Here is a 19143-nt window from a genome sequence, read left to right on the forward strand (position 1 = left end):
TGTTCCAGGAGTACTCCAAGTATTTGCCTGTAATGACTTCTTGAACCATCAGTGACCACTCATGATACCAACATCACTAGTATCCCAAGCATACAGAGAATAAGTCAGTTGCACATAGCTTATTAGTGACTGTAGGCTGACTTCGGAGCTACTACAGCTCCTAACTGTGATTCTGCTGCTCAAATGGGTTCAGGTGCATCTGGGACCAAGGCATCCCTCCATTCTCCCTTCATTGTACTCCAGAGTTGAAGAGAGGTGTTGGGAAGGGCAGGGTAGCCCTGTTTGGCCGGGACATCCTCCAGGAACACTTTGGGTGTCTAGCTCCTAAGGGAGGCCAGGGCTGTGCTGTGAATGAACATTTCTCCAGAGAAGATATGTAGGTGTCCAACAAGCGGATGAAAAGACGTTCAACGTCACAAATCATTAGGGAAATGCAAATCGTAATCCTAGTGACAAACCGCCAAACACCCATGAACATAGTCATACCAATGTTTCCCCCCAACTAAGACCAACCTGGAAAATAACCAGCCTTGAAAAACAGAGCTCAAAAATTCCAGTCCCAATCAATCTATTCAACGTCAGCCATGCGGAATGGTGAGGTTCCACGGAACCGCGGGTGCGGCTGCTAGAGCGGTTTTGGCCGGGGCGGAACGGGTTAGGATTCCACGGAGACGCGGGTGCGGCTCTTAGAGCGGCCACCGGCGTGCGGCGGCGGCGCGCTCTTCCTACTGCGCGCACCGGGCGGGAGCTGAGCGCTCCTGGTCTTCCCTGCTGGGTTTTCGCCCACCTGGGCCCGGACCGGGACAACGCGGAGCCCATAGTGCTAGGGCGGCGGCGCGGACAAGGGAGGGCTTTGGCGAGGAGCTGGACAGGGTTCTCTCGGCCCCCGCGACCCCTATGCGTCCCGCTCGCGAACAAGACGCTGAGTCCCCGTGTCGCAGGCGCCGAGTCTACACAGGCTGCGGAATAGACTCGCCTGCCCGAAATCTCAATTCGGAATGCAGCCCACAGACATGCCGGGGATCCGACGGCCTAGGCCAGCTTCTCTGGACTAAGCAGACTGCAAATGAACTGGCTGGCCCGTCTTCCTCCCGCGGGGGAAAGAGCACAAACTCAGTTAATAGTGAGTTCAAGGACAACCTGAACTGCATAGTGAGACCCTGTCTCCAAAATACAAAAAGTAAAATAAAATAAAAAGTATTAGGAATTAGGGCTGGGCATTTTTAGCTCAGCAGGCATAAGTGCCTGCCTGGCAAGCGTGAGGTTGTGAGTTCGATCGCTGGTACCAAAAAGGAAAAAAAAAAAAAAAAAAAGAAAAGAAAAACGTACTGGGAATTGAACGTAGGGCCTTCACACTGAGCTACACTCTTAACCTTTTTTTATTTTTAAGTTTTGAGACGGTCTCTTTAAATCGTTGCATTGCCTAGGCTGGGTTCAACTTTCAGGTCCTCCTGCCTCAGCCTCCCAGACACCGACATTGTAATCTATAATCCCACATTCAGCCGCTTTCATGGTCCCCACTTTACCATACTTTTAATCTTCATCCCCCGCCTGCAACTAGTCTTTGCAGTCCTACAGCCATCATCTTTCAACTTCATTGCCACAAACTAAGTAAACTGCAATCCTAGGACCCATAGGGATAGTAGGTGCTGGATTTTTTTTTTGTATCCAGGATTTAACTCACAACCTCACACTTGCCAGGCAGGCACTTATGCCACAGAGCTAAATCCCCAGCCTGCTTTACCTTTTCATATGTGCCTTCAGTACAGGATCAGTGCCCAAGCCCTGGTATCAAATGTTCTTATGGTTAAAAAAAAAAAATTATTTGGGGCTAGGGATTTAGCTCAGCAGCATAAGCACCTGCCTTGCAAGCAAGCAGTCAGTGAGTTCGATCCCTGGTACCGGTAAAAACGAAAAAGACAAAAAAACAAAAAAATTGGAAACAAAAATTATTTGTTTAGACAAGGAGTGAATTCCATCCAGCAAGCTCAGAATCAGTTCTGCTCTGTGGCACCATTGCAGTCCCTGGGGAAGGTGGCTCTGCTCAGCCACACCTCCCTCCCTTTCACCTCTCCCTGCTCTGGATTTCCATGTCTACCTAAATCAAAGTCTTGCGGTAAAATCTAATGTAACATAATAAATGTAATGTCAGATTGGGGAGGTCGCTAAGTGTCAGAATACTTGCCTACTTGTTTCCATCCCCAGCAAATGTTTAAAAAGAGGAAAATTTTAAAAGAATAAATAGAATATCTTGGGTAAATATAATGTCCTCTGAGTAAATGCCATAGTCACACACACACATCTGCACCATTGAGTCCCACAGCCAGAAGTAGTGCCCCCGCCATCACCACCAAGACTCAGTAGGAGAGAGTGAAGAGGCAGCGCCAAAGTCCTCAGAGACCTTACTCAGTCCAGAGGGTTGGGAGCGCGTCATAGACCCTCACCTGGGAATTCTGCTCAGGATTCAGTAAAGGCCACTTCTTAGGACCCAGCCTTATCCTGTAACTTGTGAGCAAAATTCCAACCTGATTCTGATTCTGAATTCCAGTGTCAGGACAATAGGAGACACTGAGGCATTCTTTTTTTTTTTTTTAATTTTTTATTTTGAAAGTATAAAAATGCAACAGCACAAGAACAAAACCAGTTGAGACAATGCAGTGAAATTGGTACAGAATTTCACAGTAGGATACTGGGATAGTAGTAATAGGTACTATGGTATATCTCGTTAACTTCACAATAGTTGTCCAGTCAATTAGGTATAGCCAAATCAAACCAAAAACAGAGAATACTGAAGAGAACAAAAGAAACATAACAAAACAAAACAGTGAAAACAACATTCACCTTCAAACAGAAGATAGAAGGAAATCCCCCATATTTGCTATACTGCCTGTGGTCATCCTCCCAAGAGATGCTGAGACATCTCTCCCCAGTAGCTGGGGGGCGGGGTGGAGAACGGGATGGGGAAGGGTGTTTGATTTTAAGCCTGCGTCCGGTAGACTCACTGGAGCCAATGGTTCTTCTCCTGTCCCTCTCAGGGGGTGCATACCAAGAGAGTGGAAGAATAAGCTGCCTGAGCCCCACCATGGCCTGGTCTCAGGAGCGCTGGTTCTGACAGGCATTCTTTTTTTTTTTTTTTTTTGTCTTTTTTCTTTTTATTGGTATCAGGGATCGAACTCTCGACTTCCTGTTTGCAAGGCAGGCACTTATACCACTGAGCTAAATCCCCAGCCCCTTGACAGGCATTCTTGAGCAAGCTTGTGGCAAGTGCTTCCCAGTGAGGCCTTGCCACCAGCCTGTGATCAGTGCTGGGCCTCCACTTTGCTTGTAGGAAGATGACTTCCAGGCCTGAGGGGCTTCTTGTGGCTGCAGAGAAACAGCACAACCAGGATTTCAAATTCACACAGGCTGATGCCAGGGGCCAGTGCTCCTTTAAAACATCAGGGCTGGACAGTTTGTAAAAGCTAAATCTTGGAAAAAACCTAAAAAACCTAAATGCCCATCAATTGGTAAATGAATAAAGAAGATGTGTGGTTGAAAAAAAAAATAAGAAGGTGTGAGGTTTAAAAAAATTTTTTTTTTAAATTTTTGACTTTTTAAAAAATTTTTGACTTTTTGAGACAGGTCTCACTATTCAGTTCAGACTAGCCTTGGGCTCATTTTGTAGCCCACGCTGGTGTCAAACTTGCAATGATCCTCCTGCCTCAGCCTCCTGAGTGCTGGGATTACAGGAGTGTGCCAGCACACCTGGAAGATTTTTTTTTTTAAATACAGTGCAATACTACTCTGCCATAAAGGGTAAGCCTGAGATATTTCTAAGAAAATAAATAGGGTAAGCCTGAGATATTTCTAAGAAAATAAATGAACCTTGAGACTATTGTCTTAAGTGAAATAAATCAGACACACATGTTTAAATACTGTATTGTTAGGGGCTATGGATATAGCTCAGCAGTGAGTTCCTGGATTAGATTCCTGGTACCCCCTCCTAAAAAACAAAAAAAGCAGCATTGTTTCTTTGGTGTGAGAAACCACATGAAAAAGGACCAAAATTTGTAACAGATATTGGAAAATGGAAAAAAAAATGTTCAAATAAGAAGGAGAACAAGGAGGAGGAGAAGGGGAGGAAGAGGTGGTGAGGAGGGGAGGGGGGGGAGAAAAAGGAAGGGACAAGAAAAAGAAGAAAAAAATGGAAACAACGCTTTTGCAAATAAGGAGGGGAAGAGAGGTTAAAGGGAGGGGAGGGGAATGGAAAAAAATAATTAAGATGTATCCTGTATAGGTACAAATTCCTTATGATGAACACATTATTATATATATTTAAAATATTCCAATAAAAAAAAAAGATTGACGCTGGATGTGGTGGTATATGTCTGTAATCTCAGCACTTGGAAGGCTGAAGCAGGAGGATCACCACAAGTTTGAGGGCTATATGGTGAGTTCAAAACTAGTCTGAACTACATAAGGAGACCCTGTCTTAAAAAAAAAAAAGAAAAGGTTGAAAATAAATAAATAAATGAAACACTGGGACTGGGGATGTAGCTCAGTGTTAGAAAATCTTCTCTTGGGGCTGGGGATTTAGCTCAGTGGTATAAGTGCCTGCCTTGCAAGCAGGCAGTCGTGAGTTTGATCCCCGGTACCGATAAAAAAGAAAAAGACAAAAAAAAAAAAATCTTCTCTTTTTTTCTTTGATCTTTTTGAGATAGGGTTTCATTATGTAATTCAACTTGGCCTTGAGCTCACTTTGTAGCCCAGGCTAGCCTCAGACTCACAGCAATCTTCCTGCTTCAGCCTCTTGAGTGCTGGGATCATCACTTACAGGCATCATCACTATGCCTGTACCAGTGGTAGAAAACTTGCCTAGTATGTATGAAGTCTGGATTTCACAACCTAGGGCCTGGTTAAAACAAACAAGTGGAAGGAAAACACTGGGGGACTAACAAGGGATGTTGGACAGGACCCAAAGTGAGCTGTCAGCTTATTTAGTTTCTGAGTTATGTGCCAAATAGTAAAATGCCAACCCTCAACACCTTTTTAGCAATTTTTTCTAGCATCTTTTAATTCCCTACATTAAAGATTACAAATATATAAATCAGTGGGGCATTGTGGCACGTGCCTGTAACCCCAACACACTGGGATGCTGAGGCAGGAGGATCACAAGTTCAAACCCAGCCTGGGAAACTTTGAGATTTAGTGAGACTCTGTCTCAAAAAATTTTAAAAAATGGCTGGGTATGAAACTCAGTGCAAAGGTCCTAGGTCCAATGCCCAGTGCTGATCCACATGGCTCAGTGGTAGGATGCTTTTCTAACCTGCATGAGTTTAATCCCCAAGTACGAGAAACAAAAACCCACAATACTTTGGGCCAAGAATACGACTCAGTGGTAGGAGGCTTGCCTAGCTTATTAAAGAGCCTGGGTTCAATCCCCATCACACACACATGTACATACACACACAGCCTAAAAATGTTAAGATTTTCATTTTGCATCAAACCAAGTCTTGAGCAATGAGACTATATTCACCAAGCAAATTACAAATGGGAGTAGCTGGGGGCTGGGGATTTAGCTCAGCGGCATAAGCACGTGCCCTGCAAGCAGGTAGTCGTGAGTTCGATCCCCAGTACTGATAAAAATGAAAAAGACAAAAAAATATATAATAATAAAAATTTTAAAAAAAATGCTAAAAGCCTGAGTTATAAAAAAAACAAAAACAAAAACAAATGGGAGTAGTTTTCCAAAGAAAGGGCAGAGAAAGAAGTCATATATTTATTGACTGTGTGCCAGGAGCTGACAGAAGCCTTCATGTTTCACTTCACAGACTCCATACAAACATGAAGCCTTCGAATGCCATTTTTCAAATGTTAATCTGACACTGGGGGCTGGAGCTTGGGTCAGGAGACACCTAGCTCTTGTTCTTTCTCCTGGAGCTCAGAGGAAATTGTTCAGTCAAAGAAACTGTCTATATGGGTCCTACCTAGTGCTGACTGCCAAAGTCAACTTCCAGCTCTGGACACCAGGTTCTGGATGGGGCTATAAGAGAAGGAAATGCCTCCTAGCCACAAGGTAAGGTTTACACAGTACTCTTATAAGATTGACCCCCTCCTGCTCCTGCTCCCGCTCCTGCACCACCCCCCCTCTACTGCGTCCAGTGCAGCTCCCAGAGTTCCTGGAGGGAAGGACGGCAGGAGGATAGAGAAATAAAGCTAACAATCAGAACACAGAAAGCTGAGTTCAGGTGAAGTCCTCCCTCCAGATGGAAAGAAAGAACTGCTCAGTCACCAGGGTGCATTTTTTTTTGTACGTTTGGCAGGTTAATGTCATGGGACAGTGCCCTGCCTAGCAATCCGCCTGCATGGTAACCCTGGGGCACTTTGTACTCTATATCTCTATCTGTGTGTGTGTGTGTGTGTGTGTGTGTGTGTGTGTGTGTGTGTGTCTGTCTGTCTGTCTGTCTGTCTGTCTCTCTGTCTCTCTGTCCCTTTACAGGGTCTTGTAATGTAGTGCAGGGTACCCTTGAACTCACTGTGAAGCCCAGGCTGGCTTCAAACTCACAGCAATCCTCCCATCTTAGCCCTCCAAGTGCTGGGATTACAGTTGTGCACCACCACACCCACCTGGTAAGATATTGCTTGATGTAACAATTTATTGAGATATAATCCATACCATATACCTCATCTACTTAAAGTGTACAATTCAGTGATGTTTTATATTCATAGTTGTACAACCATCACCATAATGGATTTTAGAACATTTTTATCACCCCAGAATAAAGATTTCATCTATTAGTTGTCACTTTGTATTTCCCTTCAAGCCTCTGCTCCCAGCACCAGGCCACTTCTAAGGCATTTGTTTCTGGTACTGTTTGTCTTCAGAACCAGGATGGAAGTCAGGGCCTTGCACATGCTGGGCAAGTGCTTTGCCACTGAGCCAAAACTCCACCCCACCGAGATGCTTCTGTCTCTAGGCTTTCCTAGTCTGGATGTTGTGTGTGAGTGACACATGCCATTTAGGCTCTAGTTGGCTTTTTTCCTTTTCTGTTTTTGGTGGCAATAAGTGGCCATTGAAGATTTTGCAGGTGAGTTGGAAGTTTAGAAGCTCTTTAGAAACTCTATAAACTTTAAAAACTTCTGGAAGGGATGAGGGTGGCATAAAGGAAAAGCAGAAAAGGGAGATAACTTGCTTCTGTTTTTTATTACTCTGTTTTTGCTTTGCAAGTCATCCTAAATGTCAGCGGAATAGAAACTCTAAGTGAAAGTAGAAAGTGGTGCAAAGTTAATTGTTATTTATATGGATAATTTTCTTTATTTGTTTTTACATATTTATGCTTTCTATTTGCTAACATTATATAAAGGAACCAACCATTAAGTCAGAAAAGCTGGGCTTTTCTTTATATTCTGACTAGCTGTTCTCAAAATGTCCTTTTCTGCTGGGTGTGGTGGCACACACCTGTAATCCCAGCACTCTGGGAGGCTGAGGTAGGAAGATTGCAAATTCATGTCCACTCAGGCGAGTTGGCACCTTTGTGAGACCTTGTCTCAGAATGAGAGAGAGAGAGAGAGAAGTGGAGATGCTGGAGCAGTAAACAGCAGAGAAAACCACGTCTCTGAGAGTTGCCATTCAGATACTGGAATATAACAGTATAACATCATGAGGAAGACAAGAAGGAGGGAAGTGGGTCCTGGACCCAGGAAGAATCTGAAGCATGAATTGAAGCCCACAGAGAATGAAGAGAGAAACTTCAATGAAAAAGAAGGAGGTTGCTGGTGGCACTTCTCCCTGAGGCTGGACAAACCACATGAGAAGAGCAGTTCAAACCAAAAGACACAGGGCCATGGTGACAGTGATGGCTGATGACCCTGGAGGCCTCTGCAGAGAGACAAGGCAGTGGAGCGGAGAAGTGCACATGAAGGACTGCACCAGCTGGCAGTGAGTGCAGAGGACTTAGTCCTCCCATGGGAGACAGTGATTGGCTGGGAGCTATTTTGGGAGATGGGCTGGTTGGTCTCAGAACCCAGAAATGCAGCCTGCTCCATCTAGTGCACCCAGCTGGGCTCAGACCCAGGGAAATGGCTTGGATGGCAGTAAACCCAATGAGTCTGGTCTCAGGACAAGCTTGCTGAGATTATTCACTTCTCCACCAAAAGGCTACATTTTAGGCCCAGGGATTTAGCTCAGTGGCCTAAGTGCCTGCCTGGCAAGTACAAGGCTGTGAGTTAGATCCCTAGTACCAAAAAAAAAAAAAAAAAAAAAAAGAAAAAGAAAAGGCTACTGCTGGCTTGTTGGGATAGATCCGAATGAATCAGATCTCTATCTCCATGGATTGTCTACTAGTGAAACCAGAGAGAACCCTGGAAGTGGACTTCTTTTTTCTTTCTCTTTCTCCTTCATTGTTTGATCTTGTTTTTATAAGGATGTGAACGTGGTTCCTACCCTCTTTGTGGATGTGATTCTGTTCTGCACCTCCTTACATCTCTTCCTTCTCTCTTTTCCTTTGGTCTTCCGCACCAGTTTCCCAGAACTGCCATGATCCTCTTTGTCCTCCAACCTTACTTTTAATCTCTTTTCTCTTCTTCCACCTCTCTGTTCTATTTTACATTTTAATCCTGGAGGAGAAAATTGACATATTAAGAACTTGTTTACTGCATATAATTTTCTGGTTTGTTTTAGATTTTGTTATATAAGCACAAATGTAGTTCATTAGGGTTAGCAAATTAAAGGTTAGTGCAGTTTGTCTTTTCTAGGCTGTCTTTGATGCTATTGATACCACTATAGCCAAAATTGACTTAAGTGTTCAAACAGCTGTTGGTCCTGGTATTCCATGACTGACATTGACTAAGGGTCACAGGAAATACTGTGGCACAGGGCCAAAGAATCAGGGACTGGGCCAAACAAGCAACAACTTCTCATCTCCAACAAACTGAAGAGGTAAGATCTTCCAATAGACTTCCAACAGAGAAGTGGTCATCACCTAAATGTCCTTAATAAAAGCAATGAAGCAACCTACCATAGGCAATTTTGAAGGAATTAAACTAAAAAAAGGAAGAAAAGAAAAAAGGACTAACAAAATGCAACCCCAGACATCCAATTCACCAAAGACAAATCCAGAGGGAGATGAAACAATCCAACCTCCCCCCACCCACCTCTCTGAAGTGGTAACAACAAAGCAATTGAATGAGGCTCTGGAAAAAATGAAATCATAAATGATCTCTCTGATAACTACAGAGGTGATGTCCAAGATAAAGGCCATGCTTAGTGACACTAGGGCAAATACAGACAAAAAATAGACAAGCTTAAGAAAATTATAGAAGCTCAGCATAGGAAAGAAATAGACTCCATAAAGCAGATTCAAGCAGATATCCAGGAGAATAAAAATTCCATTGAAAGTCTTCAAAGCAGATTAGGCCAATGTGAGGACAGGATCTCAGATATTGAAGACAGGCTTGCAGTTAGTGACCAGGAAAAGAAAGATTTCTCAAAAATATCAAGGGAGGGGCTGGGAATATAGCACAAATGCCTGCCTGACAAACACAAGGTCCTGAGTTCGATCCCTGATATCCCTCTCAAAATAGCAAGGGACCAAGAGAAATCAATCCAGCAGCTGCTAGATGAGATGAAGAAGAATAATTTAAGATAACTGGAGTCAATGAAAATGCAGGAGACACCACAAATGACATTAAAAAATGTTCACATATGTCATGGCAGAAAACTTTCCTGGCTGAGAAAAAGAATTTGACACACAGATAACCAAGCATATAAACTCTAATCAACCATGGTAAAAAAAATTCTACAGCCAAACATACCACAGTCAAGACCAGAAATCCAACACGATAGAATCTTAAAAGCTGTTAGGGAAAAGAAACAAATCACCTCTAAAGGAAATCCAGACAACTCAAGTTAAGGAGAGCTTGGAGTAACATATTCTAAGTTCTTTTTTTTAATGTACATATTCTAAGTTCTAAAGGAAAACAACTTTCAACCCAGATTGATGTATCCCACAAAACTTTCAAAACTGATGGAGAAATAAGATACTTCCATGACAAAGACTATCTGAGGAAATTTATGACCATCAAACCAGCACCTCAAAATATTCTGAAGGACATTCTATTTTTTATAGCTATCTTAACTATTTTTTAAATTTTTTTATCTTAACTATTTTTATATACATACACGTTTATGTATACATACACATATACATATGTTGTTTCAGCTTTCACAGTAATGAGACAATATGATGTTTACATATGTGTGTCTTATTTATTTCACTAATGAGTATGGTCTCAAGTTGCATCCATTTATTTATAAAAGTCTCCACAAAGGACATTCTAGAAAAATATAATAAGGACTTTAGCTCCATGAGCCCCAACAGAAGGAACCTACCATGCAAGGCAAACAATTAGAGGGAGAGAAAAAAAGGGGTGGTGGATCCAGCAATGGGAAAAATAACATGACAAGGATAAGTTATAATCATCAATGTTAATGGTCTCAATTCCCCAATCAGAAGACACAGACCAGAAGAATGGATCAAGAACAAGATCCAACAATATGATTCATACAACAACACATGTAATTCAAAAAGAAACTCATAGACTGAAAGTCAAAGGATGGAAAACAATACTCCGTGTGATAGGAACCCAGAAAAAAGCAAGGAGAGCTGTTCTATTTGCAAAATGAATTTCAAGCCAAGTCTAATTAAGAGAGATAAAGAAGGTCAATATATCCTCTGAAAGGGAACAAACCAAGAAGAGATAATAATTATAAATATATATGCAACAAATACCAGTGCACTCAACTATATATAACAGACACTAACAGGTGTGAAAAATCAAATAAGCCCTAATACAATTGTATTGGGAGACCTGGATATCCCACTGTCACAAAAAGACAGATAAACTAGATAAAAAAAATCAATAATGAAACATTATAGCAGAGCCAAGCTATTGAACAAATGGACTTAGTAGATGTCTATAGAGTATTGCACCCCACATCAGAATATACATTCTACTCAGCTACACGTGGGACATTATTCAAAATAGACCACATATTAGCTCACAGAACATGCTTAAGTAAATGTAAAGGAATTGAAATTATCCTGTGCATACTATCAGACCACAGAACAGTGAAACTGGAAATCTATGGCCAAAAAACCTCACAAGAACTTCATAAACACATGGAAATTAAACAGCACTCTACTGAACAACCAATGCATCACAGATGAAATTAAAGAAATTAGGCAGTTTTTACAATTTGATAATGACAACATAACATACTGAAACTTACGGGATACAATGAAAGCAGTCTTAAGAGCGAAATTTGTAGCAGTGAATACCCGTATCAGGAAAACAGAGCAAGAACATAAACAGCTTAAATAATGAAACTCAAACTTCTAGAAAAAGAAAATCAGGCTAAGCCAAAAGCTTGTATGAAGAAGGAAATTAAAAGATTAGAGCAAAATCAGTGCCCTGAACACTAAAAAAAATACAATTCAAAGAATCAATGAATTGAAGAGTTGGTCTTTGAAAGATTAAATAAAATTGACAAACCCTTAACCAATCTTATCAAGAAAAGGAAAGAAAAGACTCAGATCCACACAATTAGGAATGAAAAGGGTGAAATCACAACAGACATTGCAGAAATCCAGAAGATCATCTATAACTACTTCGAAAACTTGTATTCTAAGATGGAAAATGCAGAAGAAATGAACAGATTCCTAGATACATATGAATTACCAAAGCAGAATCAAAAAGATATAAAAATCCTAGGGCTGGGGATTTAGCTCAGCGGCATAAGCACCTGCCTTGCAAGCAGGCGGTCGTGAGTTCGATCCCCAGTACCGATAAAAATGAAAAAGACAAAAAAAAAAAAACCAAACAAACAAACAAAAAAAAGATATAAAAATCCTAAATAAACCAGTATCAATCACTGAAATTGAAGATATAATTAAAAACATACTTACAAAAAAGCCGAGGCAGGCCCTAATGGATTCACTGCTGAATTCTACAAGATATTTAGAGAAGACCTAACACCATTACTTCTCTAACTCTTTAATGAAATCAAAAGGGAATAAATATTCCCAAATTCATTATGAGAAGCAAAAATTACCCTGATACCAAAACCATAGATAGAAGGACTCAACTAGAAAGAGAATTACAGTCAGTCTGTCTCATGAACATAGATGCAAAAATCCTCAGTAAGACACTGGCAAACAGAATGCAGCAAATCATCAAGATTATATACCATGACCAAGTGGGATTCACCCCAGGGATGTAGGGATGATTCAACATATGTAAATCCATAAATGTAATATACCATATTAACAGAGCCAAGGACAAAAGTCATATGATCATCTCAATAGATGTGGAAAAAGTTTTGACAAAGTCCAGCAGCCATTCATGATAAAAACCCTACAGGAAATTGGAATAGATGGTCTTTGTCTCAATCTGATAAAAGCCATATATGAAAAATCAACAGCCAACATCATATTAACTGGGCAAAAACCAGAAAATTATCTCTAAAATCAAGAACAAGACAAGGATGTCCACTGTCTCCACTCTTATTCAACATAGTACTGGAAACTTTAGCTAGAGCAATTAGACAAGAGAAAGAAACAAAAAGGATAAAGGATAAATAGGAAAAGAAGTTAAACTATCATTATTTGCAGATGAACATAATACTCTGCATATAGATCCCAAAAACTCTACTAAAAAACTGTAGTTTTAATAAGCAAATTTAGTAGTGTAGCCAAATACAAAGTCAACATTCAAAAATCAATAGCTTTCCTGTACATAAGTAAAAACATTGAGAAAGAAACCAGAGAAATGACATCTTTTACAATAGCATCCAAAAAAAATGAAATACCTAGGAATTAATTTAACAAAGGATGTAATAGGCCTCTACATTGAAAACTACAGTACTCTGAAAAAGAAGATTGGAGATTAAAGAGGATATTAGCAAATGGGGAAATATCCCGTGTTTTGGGGTAGAAAAAACCAATATTGTAAAAATGATTATGCTTCCAAAACTGTTATACAGATAAAATATAATCCCAGTCAAAATTCCAATATCATATCTTACAGAGTTAGAAAAACAATCCTAAAATTCACCTGGAACCAAAAAAAATCTAGAATAGCAAAGGCAATCCTGGGCAACAAAGGCAAGACAGGTGGCAACACAATCCCTGACTTGAAATTATACTATAAAGCTACTCTGATAAAAAAAAAAAAAAAAAAAGGTGTGGTACTGGAAAAAGACAGACCCAAAGATTAATGGAACAGATTAGAAGATGCAGAAATAATTCCAGACATACTTAGTCACCTTATTTGACAAAGGTACCAAACACATTCACTGGAATAAAGATAGCTTCTTTAATAAATGGTGCTGGAAAAACTGGCTCTGCACATGCCAAAGATTAAAATTGGACCCATATCTTTTACCATGCCCTAGACTAACTTCAGAATGGATCAAAGACCTAAATATTAAGACAGAAACATTAAATCTGCTGTAAGAGAGCCGGGTGTGGTGGCTCAGGCCTGTAATCCCAGCACTCAGGAGGCTGAGGCAGCAGGATCCTTGCAAGTTCGAGACTAGCCTGGGCTACAAAGTGAGCTCAAGGCCAACCTGAACTGCACAGCGAGACCCTGTCTCAAAAAGACAAACAAACAAAAAATCTGCTGTAAGATTCAGTACATAAAACTCTTGAAGACATTCTTGTAGGCAAAGACTTTATGAACAAAACCCTGATTGCACAGGAACTATCACAAAAATCAACAACTGGGATCGCATCTTTGAAAGGGTTTTGGCCCAGACAGGACACTGTAGCCAGGAAAGCCTCAACCGGAAGCAGGAAGCCCCTATCTCCCCCGCCCCTAGGAATTTACCTGTGACGCCGTCTGCCCCGCCCCTTTGGAATTTGCCTATGGCGCCAAACCTAGGACCAATGGGCTACCGGTGCATCCCTAATGCCCCCCTTAGGTTCCACCCCAAACGGGGGCTACTTACATACCCCCCACGCCAGGTGTCCGTTGGAGAGATTCCTGGACTCCAGCGGTGCGGGTTCCGGTCATCTCTCTGTGTTCTCATAATAAAGGCCTTTTTTTGTTTTATACTTCCCATCTTTTGGAAATACTTTTCATCTTTTGGAAATAATCCTATCAATCTTATTTAAAAGCTTGTGCACAGGGGGCTGGGGATTTAGCTCAGCGGCATAAGCGCCTGCCTTGTAATCAGGCAGTCGTGAGTTCGATCCCTGGTACCGATTAAAAGGAAAAAGACCGAGGGAAAAAAAAAAAGGCTTGTGCACAGTGAGAGAAACCACCAACAGAGTGAAAAGACAACCCGCAGTGTGGGAGAAAATGGTTGACAGCTGTGCCTCAGACAAAGGATTACTATCAAGAACATAAAAAGAACTAAAAAAACTCAGTCCTCCCAGATTTAAAGACCCAATCTAAAAATGTGCATCTAAGATGAATCCACACTTCTCAGATGAAGAAATACAAACAGCAAATAAATATGTGCCGTGGCCCAATTTCGGCTTCAGAGGTTCTTGGGGGTAAAGGATCAGCACGAGAGAGAGAAAAATAAGAGACAAAAGACAAAACTGGGGTCACGCCAGGGATTTAGCTCAGCAGCATAAGCACCTGCCTGGCAAGTGTGAGGTTGTGAGTTCAATTCTTAGCACCACAAACAAAACAACATAAAACAAAACAAAAAACTGGGGTCAGGGGGCTGGGGATTTAGCTCAGCGGCATAAGCGCCTGCCTTGCAAGCAGGCAGTCGTGAGTTCGATCCCTGGTACCGATAAAAACGAAAAAGACCAAAAAAAAAAAAAAAAAAACAACTGGGGTCAGGCAGAGTCCTTATCCTCCTAATGGGGAGGAAAGGAACAGCTCAACCTGTGCAGCATGTTTATTTATCCCCTCCAAAGAAGAATGTCAGTTTCAACCTCACTGCCTAGCAACTTGTCTGCCTGGCAGGCCAGGGCCCCTTGCCTTCTTGGTGCTTGAACAACTTGTTTACATAGCTTGTTTTGGTCTCTGTTTTTTCTGGGCTGACCTTGCTTTAGCCCCACACATGTGATCAATCTCCAGCTTCAAGGGCTCCCAACAAATATGTGAAAAAATGTTTAACATCACCATTCATTCAAGAGATGCAAATTAAAATAACACTGAGATTCTGCTTCACCTAGAAGGAATAGCTGTTACCAAGAAATCAACCAATAACAAATGCTGGAGGGTCTGGGGTAAAAGTAACCATTCTCCATTGTTGGGAATGCAGACCAGCCAACCACTGTGGAAATCAGTGTGGAGATTCTTCAGCAAACTAGGATTGGGGGTTCCATTCAATCTAGCTATTCCCCGTCTGGGTATTTTCCTAGAATTAAAAACATCATACCACAGCAATATATGTGCACCCATGTTTATAGTAGTACAATTTGTAATAGCTAGATCTTTTTTTTTTTTTCTTCTTTTTTTTTTTGTCTTTTTCCTTTTTATCGGTACCGGGGATTGGACTCACTACTGCCTGCTTCCAAGGCAGGCACTTATGCCTCTAAGCTAAACCTCCAGCCCCCCTAGATCTTGGAAAAAATATAAATGCCCATAAACCAAGGAATGGATAAAAAAAAATATGGTCTTTTTATACCACAATAGAGTACTTCTCAGTCATAAAGAAAGATAAACTGGAGACTTTTATAGATAAATGGATGCAACTTATGACCATTCTCATAAGTGAAATAAATGAGACATGCTTGTGTGAACATTGTATTCTCACTATGTGAGAAGCTGAAAGAAACATATGTGTGTGCATATATATAACGGAGGAGCTGGGGGATATAGCTCAGGGCAGTGGCTTGGGCTCAGTCTCCAGTGCTGGGAAAGAAAATTTCCTCTTCTGTAAAATGAGGGGTTTAAGGTGTAGTCGGCGTCCCCTGTTCTGTCTAGTAGCTCTCCGGAGCTGGCTTCCAACCTGAGAGTCCTATTTCATTTTAGGTGCCAGCCTAACTTTTCTCTCCTTCTCTGAAATATTTATTTACTTATTTATTTTGTCTTTTTTAAGACAGGGTCTCGCTATGCAGTTCAGCCTGGCCTTGAGCTCACTTTGTAGCCCTTGTTGGTTTCCAACTCACAATGATGCTTTTGCCTCAGTCTCCTGAGCGCTGGGATTACAGGTTTGGCGACGACACGCCAAGCCTTCCCTGGAATTTCTTAGTACAGAAAGTGCAGGGGTTCAGAAGAGAGCCTGTACATAGCTAACCACTGAATAACATGCCAAACATTTGCAAAAAATGTTTATACACCTTATGAAGGCTTCCATAGCTAAGAGGAACTAGGAAGGGGCCTTAGAGGATATCTCGTCCAATCCCTTGAGATGAGGAAACAAAAGCAGAGACAGGTCATGCATTACCTATGGCCATCCAGCCAGAGAATGTCAGACCAGAGTCCAGCCCTCACCCTACCCTCATTGTTTCATACTTTTCTTTGGCAGTACTAGGGATTAAAACCAGGACCTTCACACTAAGCTACATCTTATTAATATTTTTTTCCCTTTTTTTTTTTTGAGACAGGATCGATCCAAGTCATTAAATTGCCCAGGTTGTCTTAAATTTGTGACCCTCCTGCCTCTCAGCCTCTAAGATTGCTGGGATGACAAGCGTGCACCACTATGCCCTGCTTTCCCGCCTCCCCCCATCACAATCGGTTACTCGTGGGGCTAAGTTCTTCACAGATTGCTGGATCCAGCCCTCCGGGCCGCACAGTCCCTGGAGGAACAACCAGGAGACCTGTGGTCGCAGAGGTATCAGCGCTGGGAGCAAGGCAGCACAGAGCTGTCGGGCTACGTCGGTTTCTCTTCTCTCCTCCGCAGCCAGAAAGCTGCAGGTACAACGGAGCGGGTGATCCAGGTTCTCCTTCTAACCCTCCGGGAGAAATCCTTGCCGAGCCTAAGGCTGGAAGGGGGCGTGGCCTTATAAAAGCGAACCAATTACAGGCCACACTGTGCTGGGGCGGGGCGCTGCTTGCCCACTGGTTCTTTCCCTTTCCCAGGCGGAGGCCAGAGGTGGGCAGGGTGACCTAGGTAACCGCCCCGCCCCTCTTCCCGCAGCTAAAAGAGAAGCCGAGGTCTCTCAAGGAACCAAAGGACCGAGAATTTGAGCGGTTAGTTGTATGGGGGCTTACGTTGGATATGGTGAACTGAGGACGCACATTTTTAAGAAGCTGAGTAGAGAAAGGGCCTAGATGCACCAAAAATAGTTTATAATTGAAAGCAGCTACTGTGTGGGAGTAGCGCACCGGAGTCTAGGAATTCCCAGGCCCACCACCCCTTGTTCCCGAAGTACTAAATATTCTTAGAAGCATCGCAGGGTACATGGCAGGTGTTTAATATTTGCATTTAACTTTTTATTGAGCGCTTGCTCTACAGGGCTAGGCAGTGTTCTAAGGGCTGGGACTTAAAGAACAAAACAGATTCTTGCCTTCTGTAACATGGGGAGTGGGATGGGGCGCAGCAGAAACTACTAAGCTTGTGTAAAGGCACTGTGGCCTGGGATTTACTGTGCCTGGGTGCAGGCAGAGAGTGCGATTAGACCGAGGGAACAAAGGGACTTGTACTCCTTTTATAGGGATGGAAAGAAGCCAGAGGACATTAGGCAGGAAGATCCCAATAAACAACTGTGATTGAAGTTCTCTGGCAATTTTGCGTCTCAGTGGGCAGAAATTCCTTGTCCTACCTTATCTCCTTTGTTGTGTTTGCATCATTGATACGGAGCTGAGTTCCCTGCGGAGAGTAGTGCTTCTGCTGGTGAGCAGGCTGGGATCTAGGAGAGTCAGGTCCGATTGGAGCCTCAAAGACTTTCTTGAAACATATTCTAATGCTTTGTAGAAAGTGATTAGAAGGTTTTGGGGAAAGTAAAGCAGGTTACACTTTTCAGTATGAGGCCAAGCCAGATGTGGTGCATGCCTGTAATCCTGGCACTCTGGGAGACTGAGATGGAAGGATCCCAAGTTCAAGCCTAGTGTAATAAGTAATAATTTAGTGAAAACCTGTCTAAAGAAAAAAAGGAGGAGCTGGGGATTTAGCTCAGTGGCATAAGCGCCTGCCTTGCAAGCAGGCAGTCGTGAGTTCGATCCCCGGTACCGATAAAAAGGAAAAAGACAAAAAAAAAAAAAAAAAGGGACGCGATTTGAAGACCCTGGGAACAAAGAATTGAATGAGGCTGGGAGAGGAGCATTCCAGGTAAAGGAAACACCAACATTAACAGCAAGGTGAGTGCTGTGGCTCGCACACGGATATGGGGAGAGAGAATGCAAATTTTGGAAGGTCTGGGATGCATTTTACTAAGTGGAGAGCCGGGAGAGCAAATGAGAGAGCAAAGTGGTGATCAGTAGCAAAATTCAGCCTCTCTGAAATCCAGAATCCAGACGTGAAAAAATAACAAGAGTGGAAAAAAAGGAAAAAAACATCACCAGGAATTGGGAAGGAACTGACCGAAAAAATTAGAAGCTACCGAGAAGTTGGAAAGATGGAGTATAACATGGAGGAGGAGGAGGAAAGAAGAAGAAGAAGAAGGTGGAGGAGAAGGAGAAAGAGAAGAAGGAAAGAATTTAGACTTTCTCCCCAGTACTTGTAGTTTAAGGGAATGGAATTGGGCTCCACAAAACCAAGATAAGTGGGCAGTGCTGGAAGCTCCTGGGAGAAATATAAGGGAGCCCATGACCTTTGTGAACTACAAACATTTAGACTAATCTAAGATTAACTGGAATAAGTGAGTAAATCAGAAGACAGCACAAAGGGCCCAAAAATCCTAGTTACAGAAATAATAGCAGAAAACTTTCCAAATATTGGGAGAGAAGGAAACATTCAGGTAAATGAGGCATGAAACGCCCAATAACCAGTGTCAAATGTGAACTTCTCCACATCACTTCATAGTCAAAATTCTGAAAGTCCAACAGAGGGATAAGCTTTAAAAGATGTTAGAGAAAAGCAGTGAATCAGTTATAAAGGTAAGCCTACTAGAAGTACAGTAACCATCTGAACATAAATGTTTAAGACCAAGAGAGGTTGGAGTGAAGTATTTCAAGCCCTGATAACAACTTCTAACCCAGACTTACATATCCTGAAAAATTTCTTTCCAAATTGATGGAGAAATAAGGTCTTTCCAT

General features: G+C 42.1%; 1 pseudogene; it reads right to left on the bottom strand.

Moving 5' to 3' along the window:
- Nucleotides 1–655: 655 nt before the first annotated feature.
- LOC100731786 (ETS-related transcription factor Elf-2-like) overlaps nucleotides 656–19143 on the bottom strand; it is a 33781-nt pseudogene continuing 15293 nt past the window's right edge.

Source organism: Cavia porcellus, unplaced genomic scaffold (assembly GCF_034190915.1).
Source record: "Cavia porcellus strain 051 isolate PalLab524CR breed Dunkin Hartley unplaced genomic scaffold, mCavPor4.1 scaffold_16, whole genome shotgun sequence".
In the NCBI taxonomy this organism is placed as follows: Eukaryota; Metazoa; Chordata; class Mammalia; order Rodentia; family Caviidae; genus Cavia; species Cavia porcellus.